We start from the raw sequence: 24245 nt of genomic DNA, 5'->3' as shown, positions 1-24245 counted from the left end.
AGTTGAGTATTTAGTGGAATCTTTTGGAATAACTGTAATTTTTCAGTAAACATTTTTTCCTTCTTATGACATTTGCTGATGCTCTCTCATGGCAAGCAGGAACCATAAAAGAACCCAAGTGTAGTGTCTGGTTTTAAAACAACTGTTAAGCTTTATTTGTAAGGGCAAATAAGAATCATGTTCTATTCTGGAGTTAATAGGAAATAAGCAAGATTTTCCCCTTAACTTTCATTACAGCTCATACAAATGCTGGTAATGCAATTATGTAAATGTGTAGCTGAGGTTTGGAATGCTGCCTTTATTATCTAACTGTAAAGTTATAAAATGTCTAATTTGCATATTACTTTTTTTCTGCAGTGGTCTAAAACTTATAAACAAGGCTCTATTTTTTAGAGAAGGATTTAAAACAGAGGCTTCTGGCAGCAAGAGTATAGAATCTTACCCAGTATTTGGCTTTGAGCTTTGGGCAGGGAGATATGTTTATAACTACAATTGGAGAAAACTACAATTAGAAATAATAAGTGTGTTAATAGCTTTTAAAGTCATTAACAAGTAGAGCCAGAGGGCTTGGAGGCAGAACTGAGCTTTGGGCCTTTCTTGGATGGTTTCTCTACATGTCTGATGTTGAGCACGTGGGGTCCTCACTTCTCCATCGGAAAAGATCGAGGTCCCTTGTCACACTCAGAACCATTACTGGCGCCTTGGTGTCAGTTGGTTTGCTTTTTGATGCTCAGAATTACAGACTAAGTTCTTCCTTCACTGCCATGTTGTAGCATTTTAATAGGGAGCAGACATGGGTCAGAAAAAATAAGACACAGAATGGAAGACAGTGCTTGCTGCTTATATCCATAGAATGTCTGAGCTGGAGAGAAGCTTCATTATAATGTACTATTTAAAAATTATTTTGGGGCTCTTACTATGTGCTAGGCTCTGTGCTAGACACTTTACAAAGATGACCTCATCCCATCTCATTTGCATTTCTATGATGATTAGTGATGTTGAGCATTTTTTTCATATACCTGCTGGCTAATTGTATGTCTTTGAAGAAATGTCTTTTCAAGTCCTTAACCCATTTTATTTTATTTATTTAATTTTATTTTCCTTAGCTCATTTTTTTTTTCAACGTTTGTTTATTTTTGGGACAGAGAGAGACAGAGCATGAACGGGGGAGGGGCAGAGAGAGAGGGAGACACAGAATCGTAAACAGGCTCCAGGCTCCGAGCCATCAGCCCAGAGCCTGACGCGGGGCTCGAACTCACGGACCGCGAGATCGTGACCTGGCTGAAGTCGGACGCTTAACCGACTGCGCCACCCAGGCGCCCCGATTCCTTAGCTCATTTTAAAATCAGGTAGTTTTTTTAGCTGTTGAGTCATTATATGATTTTTAACCATTATGCACACGTCTTTCTCTTCTTCTACCCTTTCACTTTTGAAGCAAGGGTGTTGGTAACTCTGGGATGTCTGCAATCCCGGGGATAATAAGTGACAAAGAAGGACTTAAAATGTAGCTTTGACTCCCAGACAGGTGACTTGGTTTTGCACCACCTGCTGCTGCTACCAGCCCAGGCTTCCTTGTGTGACAGAGGAGATGGCTGGGACGCAACTGTGCTGTGCCAGGGAGACTAATTTTTCTCAGTGTTTTGAAATGACATCTACAAGACCTGTAGTAGGTTTTGGAGATGCAGATCCCTTGGGTATAAAAAGGTTGTCCAGTCTCCTACACTGCCTCTTCTGGATGCCTTCCTTCCCAGGAATAACCAAAGAGGAATGATTTCAATGTCCTTTGGATGATAAATGGGTATAGTTATTATTCCTTAAATGGAAAGAAAGTCATCCAAAGAATTCTCAGTTGACTTTTGAAAGAAACAAATAAGCAATTTTATACAGGTAGCCTGGGCAGATTTGTTTTTACAACACTCATTCCATTCATTTTGCAATTTTCTGTCTTTTCCAGCAGCCTCCTATTCCTGTTGACTTAGCTTTCCATTTACTTAGAAAAGCTTAGTTCATCTGAAAATGTGGAGCTTCCCTGTTACATGACCTTTTTAGTTTTTACTAAAAATTATCCCTAAACTTTCCCTGTTTTTATTTTTTAACATTCTCTTTTATCATTGTTATGTTTACTTTTCTCTTTTTACTATTTCTCATTTTTGACCTCTGTTTCTAAACTAGTTCTAGATTGAAGACAAAACAAAATCCTCAAACTCAAAATGATTAAATTTTTTTCCCTTGAAAAATCTTGTTAAAAAACTTTTGAAAGCTAGTGATTGTCCTTTATAGACCTGCTTGTTTTTACCTCCAGAGAATGCCACTGAAAGCATGTATACCATGTTTTCTGTCTACTAGTAAGTAATTTTTATTTCAAGGGTTTGGCAACCACATCAAATAGCCATTTATCTGTGTGTGTGTGTGTGTGTGTGTGTGTGTGTGTATGTGTGTGCATGTATGTGTAATGGTTAAAAATGTGACCTAAATTAGGGTCCAGTCAGGTTCAAATCTGGTGTGACCTTTGGCAAATCATCTAACTTTTCTTTGCCTCAGCCCTCTCATCTGTAAAATTGGGGGAAAATGACTGTACCTATTTTAAAGTGTTCCTGTGAGGGTTAATCAAGTTAATATATGTAAAATACTTGGAATAGTTCTTGGCTCAGAATAAGTAGCATGTGAGTGTTAGCTGCTATCTTGGAGTATAAATTCTTAACAATTCTGCTATTTGTTCTAGATGACTGTTTAATATAAGCACAATGTAGGTCATATACACAATTTAAAATTTTCTAGTAGCCACATGTAAAAAAGGTAAAAAAAAAGATAAAATTAATTTTAATAGTGCATTTCATTTAACCCACCTTATCAAAATTTTTCCATATCTAATCATTATAAAAGTTATTTATAAGATATTTTATATTATTTGTGTCATACTGTGTCTTTGAAGGTGTGTACGTTACACTTACAACACCTCTCAATTTGGACTAACCACATTCAGGTGCTCGATGGCCACGTTTGGCTGGTGGCTACTATACTAGGCAGTGCAGATCTGGATTATCAAACATTAAGACAAAATTTCTGACATAATCCCTCTTAGGCCATGGATAGTTTATGTAACATCATTGCCAGACTCTTTTAGCAATGGTATTAACCTAGGAATAGGGTTGGGCTCAAGAAATATTGAGAAGAATTAGAAGTTGGTCTCAAGTTCCTCTGGCTCGGGTTCCATGCTTTCCTCTGATCTGGAACAACACTCTTGGCTACAGTCTACAGGATGTAGATCCTATCCCTACAGGATCTGAGGGTGGATCCCACCAAAACCTCCTCCCAGGCCACATTACTGTCTATTCTGTGTCTGATTCTCTCAGGACCCTAATGTGATGAAGTTTTAGTTGATTCTAGTTATTCATGGTAGTTACATTTTAGTAAGTCTTTGCAAACACTGAGTTAGCAATTATGAAACCTTGCTCCCAGGAGAAGTACAGATTTACATTCCTGTGAGCCTCTGATCACAATATTTTCAACAACTGATAAATATATAACCTTGTTTTATTCATTTATGTTTAAAGACATCTTATTTACTGTGTGTGTGTGTGTGTGTGTGTGTGTGTGTGTGTTCTTGACTGAAGCTTATTTAATACATATACTAGATAGGTCTTCAGTACAGTGCTGGGAGGGGGGCCTTCTAAACAGTGAAATCACCAACCCAAAGCACAAAAATGCAGAAAGAAAAAGCATGTCAGTGAATAGATTGCAGAAAGGACACTTGTTTTACAGTGTGAGAGTTGAAACAAGAAGGCAGAGATTGCCTTATTTGACCCCAGCTTGGAATGTTGCATGGGGCAACTCAGATTTTTGCCACTTTTTGTATATCTGTGAATGATCTAGGAAAGCTCCATGAGTACTGATTTTGGGGTTACAAATACATTTTAGTGAGTAGGCAAATTTGAGAATAATGAAGATCGGCTGTATTCTTGTTTGACAGCATTTGCATTTTCAGAGATGCTTCCAGTGTATGTGGGTGGGCAGTTGAGAAGCTACTGGGTTCCTTCAGACTTCATCACATGGATGATTGCTCATGCATAGTGAACTGCCTACTCCCATTCCTGGAGAAAGGAGCAGCCAAGTGGGTGCACCCTGGGGGCTTGGTTGGGCACAGTCAAGTACAAGCAGAAAGAGCCAGAGACTGAGCAAAGTTGCACCTTGGGAAAAGGTAAAAATAAAGGAGCTTCAAACAGGGACCCTCAAGTGCAGTGCATCAGCAAGGGTGGGAGATAAGGTCAACAGATGGGGAGCCCACAAGAGGAAACATTAACTGAGACCACACACTAGCCAGGAGCGAGCTGAAAAGGCCAGGACTCCTGGGGGAACATAGCTAGTGTGTGTAGGGTTGTCTCTTTTTGGAAACTGTCAGTGTGGGGCATATGTAGATTTCTCTGGGATAAACGCACAGGGTTGTGAGCCAGGACAATACCTTGGCTCACGCCTGAGCTTACTGCACACAATCAGCAACAGATTATGCAAGAATTATTGGTATTTTTGTCTACTTTACTGTCTCATCATTAATCAAGTTGACCTGATTTTCTGAATTCACTGGGACCTCTCCCTGTGTCCCTTTCTTCAAGCTACTTTTTGGTCACAACAAACCAAAGTATATTTATATATTGTAAATGATTCTAATTTCACTAGAAAAACAGTAGTATATTTAAAATATAGAGTGATTCTGTTATTATACAAGTTAATCCATTATACTGAACTCTCTTTTGGGTAAATGGTTTCGAAAATTTTCCTTTTTGAAATAAAGATTGTGTTCAGCCTTCTGTGTGTTACTCAATCCCATGTCACAGTAGATAGTCTTTAAGCATGTTTTTCTTTTAGCTAGGAAAATTATCTGGTTCCATTGTTTCCAAACTGGAACTGATTTTTCCTAGCCTTTATTCTTTTAGCCTCCTCTCATGGTTTTTTCCACCCTATTCCAAAACACTCTCCACACCCTACCTGTACAGGAAAATGTATTTGTATTTTGAACAAAAGTAACAAGTCCTAATGCAGCTTCCCATGTTATTGCAGTTTTGCAAAAATCAGGGGAGAACATAGGCAAAGAGTAGGAAAAATAGGTCTGGAATGACATCATAAGGTACAGTGAGAAGCTTAATAGCCAAGTTGGAAAAGGATACTAAAGAATTAATCACTAAATTAGAATTGGGATATGATGAAGCTTGGAAAAGTTTATCTGTAATGTAGAAGAGCATTTTATTGATGAGGCATCAGGAGATGGTATAATGGAAAATTCTGAAAAATAGAGAGCCCCCCCTAACTCTGAACACTAACACAACTCCATAAATGTCACCTGTTACCCTGCCATGGTGTGGTGTGGTGCGGTGGTCAAGAGTGTTGGCTGACGTCACAGTTGGGCGTAACTCCAGTCCCATCACTGTTGACTTTTTTCAACTTCAGTTTTTTTTTAGCGATACATTGACCTAAATAGAAAATGCATCTAAAGCAATCAACAAGATGCATGGGGCAGGTTAACTTATCAGTCATAAATTTTTTTAAAACATGTATCTCTTAAGCTCCTGCTGTGTACCATCTTCTTTTCATGGTAGAAAGAGGTAGGCAGACAAATAAGCACACAGGTGGATAATGGCAGATAGAGAAGGAAAAATGCAGAATATTGGGAAAATCTCAAACACAAAAAGGTCTGACTTGATCTGGGGAATCAGGAAGGTGCCCCTAGAAAGTGATGTTGGTCTGAGGAAGTAAAGGAGAATTGTCAGTTAAGTAGGTAAAGAAGGAGAAAGACCTGGGAAAGAATATGTGTGTGTGTGTGTGTGTGTGTGTATGTGTGTGTGTGTGTGCGTGTGTATTGACATATTGGGGATCATGGACTTTTCCGGAGAACTGAAGGTTACCTACGTGGCTGGAGCCTTGAGAATGAGTGAAGGGGTTGTGAGGGGTGAGCCTGACTGGGTAGGCTGAGGCCACATCATGCTGGTGCCTTATCTTAAGTGCAGTGGGAGCTGCTGGAGGACTCTCCCCTGGGGAGGGACATGATCTGCTGTGGTCATAGCATGAAGTGGGTCAAGGGAGAATGTTTGCTCTTGCTCTCCTACAGGGAGAGCTGATGGTGGCTGACACTGAATGGTGACATAAGCAATTGAAAAAGCCAAGAGACCCAGAAGATGTTTAGGAGGTAAATTGACAGGACTTTGATGGGTTGGATGTGGCTGGTGAGGAAGAGAGAAATGTTAGGCATGAGTTGTGATCTTCCGGACTGGAGACAGAACACGTGGTAATAGACAACACCAGCAAAGTACCAACTTTGCAGAATCCCTTTGTCATTTACATGCAGACATATTTCACAACTCTGAAACCACAGTGTACATGTTTTGTATTTATTTTTATTCATGGAAGAGCATCAATATTAACATATATCTATCTATGCAAACGCACCTACACAAAAATAGTAGGTTTGCCATGAATGGTCTAAACTAGTGAAAACCTTTATTTAGCATTACTATATATTTAAGAAACTTGACAAGTTTATACTATTTATATTATTTCTAAGCATCTGTCTTATATGATTTGCTTATAGGCTTCTAAACAACGGCAGGGTGTTAATTCTCCCCATAGAATGAAATTTGTGTTCTTAGGATTTAGCGTCATGTTCAAGGCCCTGAGTCATTTTGCTGCTTATCTCCAGCATTTCCCTGCTCATCCTGAGCATACTATCTTTTCTTGGTCTTGATCATGTTGGTCCCTCTGCCTGGGGTGTCCTTTCAACTTCTGCTCTAACTGAGCTTATATTCATCCTTCAAGAGCTCTTTGAAATGTCACCTTCTCTCTGGAGCTTTTCTGGATTCTTGTCAAGTTGTTACTATATTGCTTTGTTCTGGTGTGAGTCTCCTATCAGCCTCTTTTAGATCAATAGTTTCTAAAACTTTTTTTTTTTTTTTTTTGCTGATTCTTCTTCCCCATCAGTAAACATTGTTCAGCATACCCTTTGATTTAAGTTGCCTTTCCCCAGAAGCAGATCCTGAGATAAGGATTTGAATGCCAGTAATCTGTTTTGGGAAGGAATCCCAGGAAGTGTCTTTGAGGGAGTGGGGAACTGAGGAAGCCGGTATGAGATGCATTTCTGAGCAGGTAACCACCACAGGTGACCAGGGCTCATTCCCTGTGGGACCTCTGATAAGCCTGTACAACATGCTCGGGGTTGTCACACCCGAAGGCAAGGACACTGGAGAGATGGTCCTCTACTGTCAGTCAGTCAGTGGTTGATGGCTGCTCCCAGGGATAGCACTCCCCAGCACTTTTGGCTTGGTCTGGCCTGCTCTGCCCCTGGGCCAAATACACTCTTCAGCCTGAGAGCCTGAGAGCCTGAGCCCTGAGAGCTGCTCAATGCAGGAAGGTTGCAGCTATTTGCATTTGAAACCTGTTCCTGCCTAGGTGCCTAGGGAAAAGTGAAGGCTGAAGACAGTGAGGGTGTCTGCAATGCCCTGTGTATATACCTACTGTATTTTCTTGTTTCTGAGTCATACAGAGCAATGAAAGCTTCTTCCTTCTCTGAAACAATTAAGAGGACATGGTATTTGAGAAGGGAAAGAGCTATTACCAGAGGGGAGTGTGGTAGGGAACTTTTTAATTTTTTTATTTTTTTAATTTGCTTTATTTTTTTATTAAATGTACCTAGTGTGTTTAAGCTAATATATTTTAATGGTGAACATATGAAAAATCAGGGTCCAGAATTTATAGTGGTTATAGAAGGAAAAGTGAAAAATCACAACACTCTGGAGTCTGTTTTTAGTGTGTTAGCGCCACCAGCAGAAGGAAGGGGTTATAAAATCTTATCATGGAATATGGGAGGCATTAACTGCATAGTTATACACAGGAGAATTTTCTCACGAACAACATCATGCAAAGTCTGTTTAATGAAGGACTCTGAATTTGGATGGAACCTTAGTTTAGGAATGTGTTACTAGAGGTCATAAAAAATAGCAAATGTATTTACATGAAGTATATGCATCAAAGCAGTCTTATTTGCTTTTTTTTTGCCAGTAGAGCAAAGAGGAAAATGATCCTTCTCATCCCATTTTCCATGTGTTGGTAGTATTCACTGTCCTCTGATTCTTTTCTACTATGCTCTCTCTTCACTCCCCCTTCTTATTCCCTCTCTCTGGTACTGGCCGCTTTTTCAGGTGATGTGATTTCTGGATTTGTGGAGTATATCAATTTTCCAAAAAAGGAATTGCTATTGAATTGCTGTCACAGTGCCTGGGTTATAAAGTATTTAGGTGATTTGTTATCCATACAAATATGGAGGAAATATTTTAAGTGGAGAAAACGTATATAAGTTGTCTTCTTCATCTGCACAGTTCCTATCACAAATACCATTTAAAATCAAAGGGAGGTAGAGTCTTGATAGGCTTGTGTTACTTTAAAGTACTTTCAAGAACAAAAGCAGGCCGCTCATTGGCTGGTTTTCCTGTTTCCAAATCCTATTCCCAGCAGAATGCCAATAGCATCCAACAATTTAATTCATTATTATACAAAGTCCAAGTGAGTGAAATTTTAACCTCTGCTTCTAACCACTTGTGTTGGTTTTATCTGTAATTAACTTAGTGAAAGGCATCTGATGACAGATTCTCCCTTGTGCTCCAATTACCCAACTTATGAGGTCCTTTGAAGAGTTTAAGTTAACCATTTTATACTGAAAAGAGTCATGTGGTAGAGCAGGAATATTAATTAAGAATTCTAGGTGTTTCAAAAGGAAATCCCAAAGGGCATTATTGGATGAGCCCACAAGGGGAATGTTTGTTAAGTCTTGACTGGTGTGGTTAGGTCTGGGGCATATTGTGGTCAAAAGAACATGGCACCGAAAGCAAAATTAGCTTCAGAGTAACTTAAATCCATTACAGGTCTCAAAAGCAATGCTCTTTAAAATTCCTTTTCCCACTCCTCTCCCACCCACTGTGCATATTCTCTGCAGGTGTACCTGGATCTTTATTTTTTAAATGTCTTTCACATAGGAAAACTTTTCTAGGCCCAGTTCTGCAATTTTCTATACTCTTCTCCCCTGCCACCTGCCTGATTCTGCCTACAAAGCCCTAAAGGATCAGTCTGGCAAAAGTGAGAGCTCCTTGTAGGGCAGAAATGAGGAATACAGACTGGGTAAAAATAGAACCCTTTTTATAGGGTGGGAGAATGGAAAAGCCAAGGGATCCTCATTAAATAATCTCTGTACTTAAAGTATACAGATACAGGTATAGGATTGTTGTTTATCTGACAGCACCAGGGGGTGTTTTAATAATAGCAGGCATGATTATCCTTTATAACAGCCACCCCAGTACATTTGAGAGATGCATCCCAAAGTTCCATTCTACAATGTGACTCTTCCAGAAACCCTTCTCAAACCTATTCATATTTTAAAATTGTGTCACTCATGAGTTCCACAAGTTAAAGACAGTTTGTGAACTCTCAGATTTGGTAAATAACTCTATACGCTAGCTATACCTTTTATGATTTCCAGGACTTCATTCATTCTTCCAACGCTCTTTCCTTCTTTTAATCTCTCGTGTTTGAGAAAATGCCTTCTTTCTCTTTAGCATTTTTGTCAACCTCCTTGGTCTTCCTCCAGTTTGGCTATGTTTCCTTTAAATATGGCAGTCAGAATTGTCCACAGTATTCCAGGTTGTATGAGTCGGTTTTGGATGAGGAAGGACAAACTTGTGTAATTTACTTTTAGCATCTTTTTTTTTTTTTTGCAAATATCCAGCACTATTTTTGTTGTTATAGCTTTTCAAAGGACCAATGTCTTTAAAAAATACACCACAGTGATTCCTACTCCAGTTTCCTTGCTCAGAACCAATGTTGAGACTGTCATAACTATTCTTCTGGAAACATGGTTTGGACTAGTTGTTGTACTTACCTAACTTGTACCCACATCAAATATTTTCCTTCACACCCTGAAGATTATAATTAATCTTTGGGATTTCATCTAGGAACAGTTTGATGGGACTTCTAAGATAAAGGACACTTCTTTTCTTTTCTTTTCTTTTCTTTTCTTTTCTTTTCTTTTCCTTTTCTTTTCTTTTCTATTAGCAATATTCGCGCCTCGGATAAACCTCATTGGCTACGATACTGCCACTGCGCAAAGCTTCTTTTCTTTTCTAAATGTTTATTTATTTTTGAAAGAAAGAACATGAGCAGGGGAGGGGCAGAGAGAGAGGGAGACACAGAATCTGAAGCAGGCTCCAGGCTCTGAGCTGTCAGTACAAAGCCTGATTCAGGGCTAGAACTCAAGGACTGTGAGATCATGACCTGAGCTGAAGTTGGACGCTTAACCAACTGAGCCACCAAGGTGCCCCAAGGATAGTTCTTGACTACGTAAGTATGAATAACATAATGGGTGGAAGAAGATACTCTGAGAGAGAGATGAAAGCATGTATAGTAGGATGAACCAGTGAAAGCAGAATTTGACTTTCAGAAGACCTTTAACAAAAGACCTGTAACTCCACACATTTTTTATATTACTTGGTAGAACATTTTCCTGGGAAGAGAAAATTGAGTAAATATAGGAGGCAAACCCTATTTACAAGAGAGTGATTCTCCTTCATTCTGCCCTGACTTCTTTTGATTGAAGGGAGGGTCACACAATGAAAGCTGAAATTTGCTTATCAAGCCTTTGGATTGTATCAAGCCTACAAGCCAGTGTAGGTCATAGACTATAGCAGTGGCTTTAGAAGATGGTCTGGGAGCTTCAGGGGTTCCCAAAAGAAATTCACAGGGTCTGTGACTGAGCCACCCAGGAGCCCCTAATCACACAGGTTTTGAAAAGCAGAGAATTTTTCCTGGCTCTGTCAGAGATAAGGGAGACTACAGAAGAAGAAATGGTTAGAGATGCAATGTTGCTGATTTGGAAGATGGAGGAAAGGAACAAAGATGGAGGAAAGATGGGTGGCTTCTAGAAGCTGGAAAAGGCAAGAACATGGATTTACTCCAAGAGCCTCTCGAAGGGATGTATCCCTGCAGACACCTTGATGAGGCTGTTTTATTGGACTTCTAATCTAAGAAATGCAAGGTAATAAATTTGTATTGCTTTAAATGTCTGAATATATAGTAATTTGTTATATTCAACAATGAATACAGCTAGTTCTTCATTTTCTCTTTGGGTTCACTATTACCTGTGCTTAGAGTATGCCACCTAAATTAGTTGACCAAAGAGTAAGATAGGAAGTCAATGAGATGTATATTGCTTTCCTCTGTCCTTCATGAGCACCCCATTAGAACTCATTTCTAAGTCTTTGATACCAGAGTGAGTGAGGAAGGAAGGCAGTGTTCAGTTAAATCATTTTAAAATCTTGCCTTTTCTTTTGGTGAGTAGGAAGAGAAGTAGTTGAAGAGTCTTAAAAATCACTTAAATCAACGAAATCATTTGTTGTGGTTATTGAAGGTCCACAGATAGAGAAATTTTAATTTGCCAAAGAAAATGGTTCCAAAGGAATGTTCAAAAAGTATTTGTTAATATTTGAAGCCTTGGCCCTGTACTATGACAGTGGTAGGGGAAAGGTCGAGGTGGGATGAGAAAAGAAACAAACAAATCACGGAGCCTCTTGGAGAGAGGTGAGGAGTTTCTGTTTCTTCACCCTTAGGCAATTTTGTTGACTCGGTGCTAACAATATCTAGGGGGAAAGACCAGCACATACAAATGCAGCGGTGCAAAGGGAATAAGGCAGTTACTCTGGATGCAAAATTAGAAGTGCCAAAGCAGTTTGAAGCCAGCCAGGAGTTTACCAAGCTGTGAAGGCATCAATGCTTGCTATTTCTAATGATCCACCTGGTTTGGGGACCAGGACAATCTCAGTTTACGTTCAGCATTTAAATTTTGACACTTTGAATGCTTTGTCACTGATTTTCATTTCAAGTAAATCATTTTTTTGTTGAATGATTTGCTTTACATTACTAAAGGGTACTTTTTATTCAACTTAGGGCCCACAGTTTTCCTGGGAGATGGCAGCTGGAAGTCAGAGGTAAATTAGGCTCACCTGCAAGAATTTGACTTTTTAGATTGATTTTTTTCCCCCGCTGTGTCCATTCAAAGCCTATCTGCATTTCATAACTCTAGCGGAAGGGGAACACTGATTTGCCAAACCTCCTGGAACATGCTGGATATCATGGTAAAAAGAATACAACATCTAGTGAAATTGCTAAGGAGGGAGTTTAGAGCTACCACCTGAATCACTTGTGTCTCACCCAGATGGTGTCCCAGTTATAAATTTCTATTAGGAGACAAGAAAAGCAAACCTTTAACCAGCTGCACATTTTATTTGAAGTCTCAGGACACTTAGAAAATTCCTCATGAGTATAAAGAGGTTTAATTGTAAGAGCAATGAATTCGGAGGCCTGCAAGGAACCAGAATGGGCAGGAAAAGAGTTTTCTATGAGGTCTAAATTATACTCCCCACCTAGAGTTAGCTTGTAGAAAGTCAGCGTTTTAACTAGTCTTGGCTTCCTTCTGCTGGTCTAGAAGATTGAATTAAGTTGTTAATTTCCAAGGCACAAGGAAGTTCTATGAACTCTATCTCCCATCTAATGTTTGTACACTGAGGGTTCTATTTCTTCTATTTCTTACGGTTCCAAATGATACTTTAGACAGTATTTTAGCTGTAAGGTGACATTGTCAGACACTGTTTCATAGGCACATGATCTCAATTAGCATTAACTGCGATCAAATAAACTGCAAACCCATGAACGTGGAGTAAATGCTGGTGTTCTGACCTAGGAGAATAATGTCTAAAATACCAAAAGAAGAATGGAAAAAATGTAACACCTCGTTAAATATAATGTTTTTATGCTGTGATTTTTTTCTGTGACTCTGAAACTGAGCATTCAATAAATTTTACACAGGATGAATGTACTTCTATAAAAACCACGTTCTTCCCTGTGCAAGAGGATGCTGATGAAATGTAGGGGGTGGGGAATATAAGAAGCGATGAGCTTATTGGAAGCTGCTATGGGGAAGTGCTGCCTTAGCTTGGACCCATGGATAGAGAGCGCTGGAACAGGAATCAGGAGGTCTGGGTTTCGGCTTTTCTTCATCCTTAGCTAAAGAATGAGCATGGTCCTTAATAATTCCTCATGTGAATTTCTTCCTCTGTAAGATGGTATCAATAACACCTGCCCTCAGTGTTATTTTTGTGAAGACTATTTTAGATAAAGGAAGCAAAATATCCAACATAGCGCTTGACAAGGTTGGCTTTATTTTATTTATTTTTCTTATTTTAGAGAGAGAGAGAGAGCAGGGGAGAGAGAGAGAGAGAGAGAGAGAGAGAGAGAGAGAGAGAGAGAATCCTAAGCAGACTCCACGCTCCACACAGAGCCCAATGGGGGGCTCTATCCCATGACCCTGGGATCATGACCTGAGCTGTTATCAATTCGGACGCTCAACCGACTGAGCCATCCAGGCGCCCCAGGACTGGCTTTATTCTTCTTTAGCCTTAATCTAGAAACAGGGGTAATAATCCTTATTTCATCCCCTCCTCTGAGCACTCCCTCTATCAGCCAGAGATTCTTCAGCAACCCCCCTTCCCCTACTTTTTTTTGAGAAAGCTAAATATAATCACTACTTCACATACCATTGACAATGATGAAGACAGTCGTCTTAAGAGAGATACAGTCGTGATAGCAAAGTGAGGGGAGAGGAGGGGGAAGAACTCAGGGGAAACTACGCAGTGGAGGTGACCACACTATGGGCAGAGGGGTCAGTGCTTGGGAAGAGGAAAAGGAACGCAGGTTTCCTAGGGACCTTCTCCTTGATGTTGTTACTTGAGGTAAGGCTTGCATGGCCAGGGGCTGTTGCCCTACTTGTTTCTTACCTTAAGGATCGGTGGGTGTTATTTACCATTTAGATGTTTTTGGGGAAATATAATTGCTATAAATAAACCTATGAAATTGTATCAAATAAATCTAAGCGATAGGGAGAACATGTTTAATATTTTAGGGATTCAACGGTAAAATTCTCTGAAATTAGTTTGCGCGAGGATCCTTGGCACATGAACTGAGTGTTTACAGTTCTTGTTCCACTGGGCATGTCAAACCCTATCGGAATCATCTGTTCCTGCTCAGTGTTAGCAATCTCAGACGTGAAAAGGGGGCAGACATGTTTGTGCTTGCGAACTTTTTCCTTAAATACATTTAACAAAGAAGGTGCATGCCTGCCTTTGATGCTTCATCCTTTTATTGATTATATCTTCTTGGCAGAAAAAAATTCCCCTTCAGTTTGATTTGATAAGGTCTGAAACAGGACTCAAGTATGCAGTTTTATTTCTACCTTCTTCAAACCTCAAAATGTCAGTGGTAGTTTAAAAAAAAATGTTTGTTTTTTCTTATTTTTCGTTTGGCCCATACTAATACTCCTGAAAAAAAAAATATTCAAACTCAGCAGACTGATCTACTTAGCTGTAAATTTTGGCCCAGTTTACTATCTTCAGAATCTTCCTTGGATATTTTCAGTGTATTTAGCATTTTTCCTAAATGTGACTGTAGGGTCATCCACAGTGTTTACTCAGCCATCATAATCTGTTTTTGTTTTACTGTGTTTCAGAATTCTCTGTGGTAAACACCCAAAGGCTTTGACATCCTAAATTTCTTTCAGCTTTGAGAAATAATTTTTAAAAGAACATTCTAGAATTAGAGTAGGCATACTCCTCATAAGTATACTTTCTGAATTTCATTTTATTCAGGATCTGTTGATTCACTCTTCCATTTAGGTAGGAAATGCTTCATAGCAATTACATCACTGATCCTGATGTAGATGGGTGTTTGTTTTTACCTTCTGCTTTCCACAGAATTCATCTAGGACACAATTATGATGTGTCCTCTGCTTTTAATTACTTGCTTATTCAATGAGGATATTAATGTATATTCTACCAGACAGAGATAAGCTGTTTAGTGTACATAATAATAAATGTCCTGGGGGCTCAGAGAGGGAGGAGTGGTGTGAATCCTCAATATTGAAGCCATAGTGAAGTTGGTTTAGCTTTCAAATTATCCATTCACTTTAGTTCCCTTTTGCCCCCTCAAAAAGTGCTATCTTTATCAGTCAGTTTAGACCCTTATGTTGCAGTAACAAACAGCTCTGTAATCTCAGAGGCTTATAGTAACAGTGATGTATTTCTCATTTGTGTAACATGTTGGAAATGGCTTGGTTATAGCCCTCTGTTCCGTGTCTTCCTTGCTCTGAAGAAGCAGAGAACATAGACCAATGGTAGAACCAAAGAATAGCTCTCAAAGGTTTTTTCAGAAGTGGCCCATATCACTTCCACCCACGTTTCAACAGCCATGGCAAGTCACATGGTTAAGCCTATATTCATGGAGTGAGTAGTAAAGTCTTCTTGCAAGGAAGGGACCAGTAGGGTTGGAGTGTGTGGGAAGGAATTGGTATGGAGGAGCAGAAAATAGTTTGAAAAAATAATTCAGTGTATTTTCTAATCCTTGTTAATACCTCTTCACATGTATACACAGAGAAACATATACAGGAGGACTGTAAAGTAATGAGCATGATTTTCCTTAAAATAATCTTATCTGGATTTTTAATCTCTGAATAACAGATGTCTCTTTGACAAGTTTTTCAACTTCTCCAGCATTATTCAAAGGCCTGTGAACATTATTTGAATATTCTCAATCCTTTGTAGATTTGAAAATCGGAAATGGCTAATACTCATTTGTAGTCAATCTGTGTATTAACTTTAAAGTACTTATAGCCCTTGTGACATTCAGTATGTGGCAGTTAGGCTTTTACTTTCTTTGTGGTTGATTCAGGTGAATAGAATGGATCATATACTATTGTATGACAAAGTCAATTTTAACTAAAATTTTAGGTTTTCTTCTATTGTTCATGAAGTGATAATGAAGGCTGTTCCAAAAGGTTGAGTTCCAATAATATTTTGAGCAATGGTTGTGTAGATTAAAATACGTGTATAATATTGGGAGGTGAAAAGGTCACTTAGATGCTTTTATTTTTGTTGATTTTATAGAGAGTACAGCAAAACCAGGGATAATGTGAATTCTGGTAAGTTTTGACTGTGGGGTCTCATTCTCCACTCAAGGAGTAAGGTTTGGTTGGGGGTAAGGATTCAATATACTGTGCATATTTAAAAAAAATAATTTGTCTATTTCTGATGCAATCTAATAAGTGAACATAGTTTTGTTCAAATAGTTTCTAGAAGATAGAGTGGAAAAAATTAGCTTTCATTAACTTTGCAATAATTCAATCTAGCGTTTGTGAGGTTGCAATATTTGGCTCCTATGGTTTAGTTTCTTTCCTGTAATAATTACAATATTATATAGTATTCCTCATTTTTTTTTCTTTTCCTTTCTCTTTTTTAAAAAGAATTTCAAGTCCCTTGAGAAGATGAAACCAAGTCTTTATAATCCTGGCATATACCCCATAATATTAGGAATTACAATGACAGTTTCAATAATGATTAACATATATGCGTTATTTATAATGTGCTCAGTATTATTTTAAGCAGTTTTTCATTTTAACTTATTTAAAGCTAGGAGCTAATCAATTTATATTATTTTAACTTTATAAATGGGAAAATTGAGTCAAACAGAGTTAAGAAGCTTGTTCTATTTTTTTTTAATTTTTTTTAATGTTTATTTATTTTTGAGACAGAGAGAGACAGAGCATGAACAGGGGAGGGGCAGAGAGAGAGGGAGAAACAGAATCTGAAACAGGCTCCAGGCTCTGAGTGGTCAGCACAGAGCCTGATGCGGGGCTCGAACTCATGGACCGTGAGATCATGACCTGAGCTGAAGTCGGACACTTAACTGACCGAGCCGCCCAGGTGCCCCAAGAAGCTTGTTCTAATAGCACGATTAGTAGGTAGTTGAGTTCAGTAGGCTTCTGACCCAATGCTCCTGCTGAAACTACATATGCTGCCATATTTATGTTTGTTAGTTCATTATTCATTCACTTAGAAAAATACATTAGTCATTAACTATGTGTCAGGCAGTATCTCAGGCAGGAGAAAGATAAGATCAAAGATGGGGCACCTTGGTGGCTCAGTTGGTTAAGTGTCTGACTTTAGCCCAGATCATGATCTTGTGGTTCTTGAGTTCAAGCCCCGCATCAGTGCCGAGCCCTCTTGGGACTCTTTCTGCCCCTCCTATACACTAAGAGGCATGCTCTCTCTCAAAATAAATTAATAAACTTAAAAAAAAAAGGATCATAGTATTGTCCTTTAGACCTGACTCAGCCAAGCTAGCTGAGGAGGAGAAAGTTGAATGAAGTTTTCCAATGTCCAGTCTTGAAAAAGTAGCAATCACTCAGAGAACCAGGAAGAGACAGATGTCCCAGAAGAGAGAAGGAGGCATGAAAAAAAGTAGAGAAGCAAGAGTAAACATTTGGTAAATGCAAGTACAACTATGTTCTGGAGTGTGTTAAGCAAAGTGGTAAGACAGGGAGAATAGGAAAGCTAGGCAGAGGCCAGATGATAGCTGGTTTTCACCGTGCTAAGGATTTAAGGCTTTAACTAGAAATGATGAAGGGAGGCTTTGGAGAATTGTAAATTGATGACTTCTCAGTGTTATCCTAAGAGTTTTTCTATACCTTCCAGTGTGGTTTTTCTCATAATACTTAGAGCATTCAAAGATGAGTACATTAGTTAAACGGGGATGGTGGCACATAGCTTTATGACATTCCTACAAATCAGGTCAGAGAAAGTTCTGTGTATTGGACAGTCTACAGTTCAAGACAATGATATACATTAACATTAAAAGATGGAAAGAAAGCAGAAAATGAAGCACAGAGTGTACCTGGTTTAAATATACAATGTTCTTGAGGAATGGAGTTGCCCAAGAAATTGTTGGCCAGCCAATGATTACAAAAAGGTAACTTTTATTTGAAAATCTACCTTTGGAAGTACATTTATACTTAAATTGTAATAGCTGAGAAGATGTATTTGGTAATGTTTCAATACTTTGTTTATACCATCCGTGACCTCTAGGTTTGTAAATCAATCTTTAAATGGGCACATTTTCTGAAAATATTCTGGAAAATAATTCTCTTTTGATTGTGTGGATAAAGAAGTGAAAATCCATGTTGAATTTTAATCCAGCTAAACACTGATTAAAACAGACAAAACTAGAGCTTTTCTTCATTCTTCCTGACACAACATAAAAGGTGATTGATATATGTGCATCCTAGATGGATGAGATTACAAACGTGTGACTGCTATGCTCCAGGCAAGTTACATTATGTAAACCAGCTGGACTGACGAGGGCTCACTGTGGTTAACATGATAAAGAAGAAGGCATGCTTTTCTGCACGTTCTGCTAATACAAAATGATGTGATTTCTAAAAGATAAAAATGTATTTACCCTTGGCAGGCTGCAGCATGCCAAATAGGTATCATTTTAACATTACTGGTGCAGTGATGGAAATGCTGAAGGAGAATTCAGAGTTTTTGGTTAAGAAATACATGTACAATCTACAAAATTCTTCATTCTTTTGGGGGCTTATCAATACCTGACATTAGGCTGATTTTTTTTTTTTGTCTTTAGTGGATCTGGCTTAAAAGCGAATCCTTGTTAGTTTAAAAGCATTACAAATTGTGTTAGCCAAGTACTTACTGCTGTAATAACATTAGCTTTAATAATTTGTCATGCTTGCTACAATTTGGGCAGATACTGCCCCCCGTTTCTACAGCTAAGACCCCACACAAATGCCAGCTTCTTTGTAAAAACTTTCCTGGTTCCTTCCACCTTCTCATTTGTATAGATCTCTAAAAAACCTACTTGTCTGTTGAATGAATTATATTATTATCCATGTTATGCATATTAAAATTTTTTAATGGAGATGTAATTTACTGCCATAAAATCTTTCCCTCTTTGAAGTGTAAATTTCAGTGGTTTTTAGGATCCGAACAAAGTTGTGCAATTATGACCACTATCTGATTCCAGAGCATTTTCATCACCCTACAAAGAAAGCCAGTACCCATCAGCCATCACTCAGCGTTCTTCTCTCTCCCCAGTCCCTGGAAACCACTAAACTACTTTCTGCCTTTATACATTTGTGTAGTCTGGACATACCAGATACATCGAAGCATATAAGTTGTCGCCTTTTATGATGGTCTTCCTTCCATTAGCATAATGTTTTCAATGTTCATTATGTTGTAGTGTATCAGTATTTCATTGTTTTCATTAGAAAACAGTATTCCATTGTACGGCTGTACCACATTTTGTTTATCTGTTCATCAGTTGATGGATATTTAGGTTGTTTGTACCTTTGGCTATTATGACTTATGTTGCCATAAACATTTGTTTACAAGTTTTTGTGTGGAGCATGTTATACATTTAAATATATTTTATTAAAATGAAATTTTATTTATTTTAAATATTTTTTCTTTTTCAATTTTTGGTTTTTTGAGGGAGAGAGAAAGCATGTGCCTGCAAGCAGGGGAGAGACAGACGGAGCAGGAGAGAGAGAATCTCAAGGAGGTTCCACACCGAGCACAGAGCTCAGCCTGGCACTAGATCCCACAATCCTGGGATCATGACCTGAATAATATAGTATTTGCCTTTCTCTGGCTGACCTATTTATTTTCATATGTTTAAATATATTTTGTTAAAGTTAAAACATTATTCATAGTTAAACATTTATTTAGAAATGACTATAACCTTAAATACTTAAGATCATAAAAAACATACTGTTAACATTTTGGTTTATCTTCTTTAGACTTCTCTAGTTACTTGTGTGATACTTTCATTTAAAAAAGCAAATTTTGGGGGGCACCTGGGTGGCTCAGTCACTTGGGCATCTGACTTCGGCTTGGGTCACGATCTCACATCTCGTGGGTTTGAGCCCTGTGTTGGGCTCTGCGCTGACAGCTCAGAGCCTGGAGCCTGCTTCGGATTCTATGTCTTCCCCTCTCTCTGCCCCTCCCCCACTCCTGCTCAGTCTCTCTGTCTCTCTCTCAAAAATAAATAAACATTAAAAAAATTTAAAAAAGTAAAAATAAAAAAGCAAATTTTGTATCAAAATATGCATACTGTTCTATATTCTATTTTGTTTTACTTTTCTTATAGTTTATATGGTGTATATATTTCTGGGATAGGATTTTTAATAATTGTATACTACTCTATATTTTATTTTAATATTATGTTACATTTCTGTATATTATAATTACAATTCTTGAGGTAAGTTACTTTGATTTATTTTTCATTTTATCCATTTCCTTCCCTTCCACTCCTAGGTAGCAAGTATCTAGAGTGGTAGCTTCTTAACAAAAATTTGCTGAAATTAATTTACAATATATATGGATTCATAGAACTTCGGATTTGAGAAGAATCTTAGAAGTCGATTATGAATAACATGGGTGATACAGTATTTTGGTTAAAAACGGGTTTAACTAATGACTACAGTTTTGGCTCTTAACCTTGCATACTTAACTAGCATTCTTTGATTAAACCATTTGGGCAAATTGAAAGAAGAATAATAGGAAATTTGTTCCTAAGTCAAATTATGAGTAAGGTTTACCCATTTCCTGGATACCTATATGGTAAAATTTGCAATTGGGAGAGAGTCAGTGAGTGATTTTGGTTTGGTAAGTTTAAAGCTAGCTTCATTAGTGGAAATACATATTATCTTCTGAAATTATAAAATGTTCAGCAGTCATTAAAAAAAAAATCTCAGCTATTATCAATATTGTCTTGTCAGGTAGCCACGGGTTATTTCAAAAGAGTAAAATGTATTTGTTTTGCATGTTGGGTCCAAACTTCATATTCTAACATCTTTGTTGACACTTTGCTGGTGAGTCATAGTAACATCACTAATTGTGTGTTGCCAGGTTGATCTTGTTTCAACTTTTAAAAATGTCATTAATCCCAACTAGATTTAAAAATCACCTAGATTGTGGTGTTGTAATACTATCTTCCACCATAAGGATCCAGGGCTTCTCGGAAAAATGGTTGATTCTAGGTTCTGGGGCAGGACAGGCACAAATGAGCTTGCAACAACCTGTCATGTCAAATTTCAAGGAAGCCATTAGAGACCACTGGGGCTGGTGGCCAGCGGCAGCGGATTTGAAGAGGCCAATTCACTGGCCAAAGATGGGACCATTTGAGCTTTAATGAAGATTTTAATTGCTAGAGTATACCTCATCAAATACATTTAAATCCTTAAGTTCCACCATAAGGATCCAGGGCTTCTCGGAAAAATGGTTGATTCTAGGTTCTGGGGCAGGACAGGCACAAATGAGCTTGCAACAACCTGTCATGTCAAATTTCAAGGAAGCCATTAGAGACCACTGGGGCTGGTGGCCAGCGGCAGTGGATTTGAAGAGGCCAATTCACTGGCCAAAGATGGGACCATTTGAGCTTTAATGAAGATTTTAATTGCTAGAGTATACCTCATCAAATACATTTAAATCCTTAAGTTCACTATTAAGAAAATAATTGGTAATTTTTGAAAGATGATAGGGAATGGATTTATTGTTTTGAAAACTGGTTTTAGGAAAAAAAAAGGAAAGAACCAAGCATTTATTTTGTCTTTCCGTACAAACTGCTCTACTGGTAACAAATAGTAGACGAGAAGCATCTTTTTATAAAAGTATTCCAATGAATAAAAAGAACTGATAGGCTTATAATTGTGTTGCAACACACACGAGAGAGGTCTAGGCATTAAACTATTAACATCACAAGAGAGAAAATCAGACATGATATGCCTCCTGATGAAAGCATGCACTACTGCCTATAGTCTTCCCCAAGGGATCAGGTCAGATTGATCAAGGCTCTGGATTCTGTGGCCAGTTTGCCGGAAAAAGAGACGGCAGAGAAGCTTGCTGAACTTGCATTGCTCACATGCAAACAAATACAGACAGAGGGAAACCCTGCAGTTTAAATAGCTTGGGGTCTTCCACAGATGCACTGAAAGAAGGGGGTAGAGAGGGACACTGGCAATCAAAGTGACTTTAACAGACATGTTGATTTTTTTTAAAAAATTGGGTAAGACTAAAGTATAGGTAATGCCTGGGGCTTATGTTCGTGACAGGACTGTCAAATGCAAGGAAGCAATTACTGTAAAGGCAAAAGGTGTTGTGTTTGGGAAGGGCCACATAGTGGGTCTTATGAGTGGTGGGTAAAGCTGTAGTTCTTGACTTGGGTGAGGGTTTCAAGGGCATTGTCTTAATTTCCTATTGTTTCCAGAACAAATTAGTGAAAACTAGTGGCTCAAAACACAAAATTAACTATCTCACAGAAGTTCAGGTGAGCTTGACTGGATTCTCTGATGTGGTCTCACAAGGCTGAAATCAAGTTCTTGGTCAGCTGCGCTGTTACACTGGGGGCTCCAGACTCATTCAGGCTTTTGGCGGAATTCAGATCCTTGTGGCTGCAGGGCTGAGGAACCTGTTTTCTTGCTGGATGACAGCCAAGAGCCTCTCTGAACTTGTCAAGGATACCCACATTCCTTTTACATTGTCCCTTCTATCCGCAATCAGCGACTCTGGGTTGAGTCCTTTTTATGCTTTGAATCTGTCCCATGGCTCCTTCTGCTTTCCTCTTCTGTTTTTTATTTTATTTTATTTTATTTTATTTTATTTTATTTTATTTTATTTTATTTTATTTATTTTATTTTATTTTTTAATTTAATTTAATTTTAATTTTAGAGAGAGTGAGCACAAAAGGAGAAGAGGGAAAGAGAATTTTTTTTAAGGGATTAACATGTTTGTTTTCTTGTTTGTTTATTTTTAAATTTACATCCAAGTTAGTTAGCATATGGTGCTATAATGATTTCAGGAGTAGATTTCAGTGATTCATCCCCTACATATAACACCCAGTGCTCATCCCAACAAGTGTCTTCCTTACTGCCCCTTACCCATTTAGCCCATGCCCCCACCCACAACCCCTCCAGCAGCCCTCAGTTTGTTCTCTGTATTTAAGAGTCTCTTATGTTTTGTCCCTCTCCTTGTTTTTATATTATTTTTGCTTCCCTTTCTTTATGTTCATCTGTTTTGTATCTTAAAGTCCTCATATGAGTGAAGTCATATGATACTTGTCTTTCTCTGACTAATTTCACGTAGCGTAATACCCTCTAGTTCCATCCACGTAGTTGCAAATGGCAAGATTTCATTCGATTGCTGAGTACTACTCCATTTGTATATATACCACATCTTCCTTATCATTCATCCATCGATGGACATTTGGGCTCTTTCCATACTTTGGCTATTGTTGATAGTGCTGCTATAAACATTGTGGTGCATGTGCCCCTTCAAAACAGTATACCTGTATCCCTTGAATAATACTCAATAGTCCCAATTGCTGGGTCATAGGGTAGTTCTATTTATGATTTTTTGAGGAACCTCCATACTGTTTTCCAGAGTGGCTGCACCAGCTTGCATTCCCACCAGCAGTGCAAAAGAGATCCTCTTTCTCCACATCCTTGCCAACATCTGTTGTTGCCTGAGTTGTTACTGTTAGCCATTGTGACAGGTGTGAGGTGGTTTTGATTTGTATTTCTTTCTTCTTCTGTTTTTAAGGGTTCATGTGATTACATTGGTCCCACATGATAATCCAGACTAAACTCCCTATTTTAAGGTCAGCTGATGAGTAAATTCAATTCTATCTTCAGAGCCCTTTCACAGCAGTACCTAGATTGGTGTTTGACTGAACAATCAGGAAGCTAGAATCCTGGAAGAAGGTCTTTAGAATTCTGCCTTCCATAAAGTGTTTTTACCATATGCATTTGTTTGTATCATTTTATGTGTGTATTTTATTTTACAAATATAAAGGTTAAAAAATCGTTGAGACATGTAAACTGAGGCCTTCTTGTGATATTTGGAAGATACTCATCAAAGGTGCGTACTTTTCTTTAGGGGGAAAAACCCCAAAACAAAAAGTGGTTTCTTTTCTTAGCTGACAAAAATTGTACTTTCACCATGTATAAGGATGGTAAAATATGTAAGTGTAAAAAAAGAAAATTCTGGAATTTGCTTTTTTTTCTTTTTTTTACTGTAACTCTAAAACATTTGCAATAAAAGGGTAAAGGTTATGTCTTAATAAAATTTACAATTTTATGGGTTATTAAGCATGGCTTTTTTTTAGAGAGAGAGAGAGAGAGAGCATGAGCAGGTGGAGCAGAGGGAGAGGAAGGGAGAGAAAGAGAGAAGGAAAGAATCTTAAGCAGGCTCCACGTTCAGTGCAGAGCCCAACTCAGAGCTCTATCCCTTGACCCGGGGATCACGACTTGAGCCAAAATC

The 24245-nt window shown here is 38.3% G+C and overlaps 1 pseudogene; it reads right to left on the bottom strand.

Moving 5' to 3' along the window:
• Positions 1-10061: 10061 nt before the first annotated feature.
• LOC125175941 (uncharacterized) lies at positions 10062-10143 on the bottom strand (annotated as a pseudogene).
• Between the last annotated feature and the right edge of the window lie 14102 nt (positions 10144-24245).

Source organism: Prionailurus viverrinus, chromosome C2 (assembly GCF_022837055.1).
Source record: "Prionailurus viverrinus isolate Anna chromosome C2, UM_Priviv_1.0, whole genome shotgun sequence".
Taxonomy (NCBI): domain Eukaryota; kingdom Metazoa; phylum Chordata; class Mammalia; order Carnivora; family Felidae; genus Prionailurus; species Prionailurus viverrinus.
Note: the sequence above shows the minus strand (reverse complement) of the source record. Positions and strands in the feature narration are given on the sequence as shown.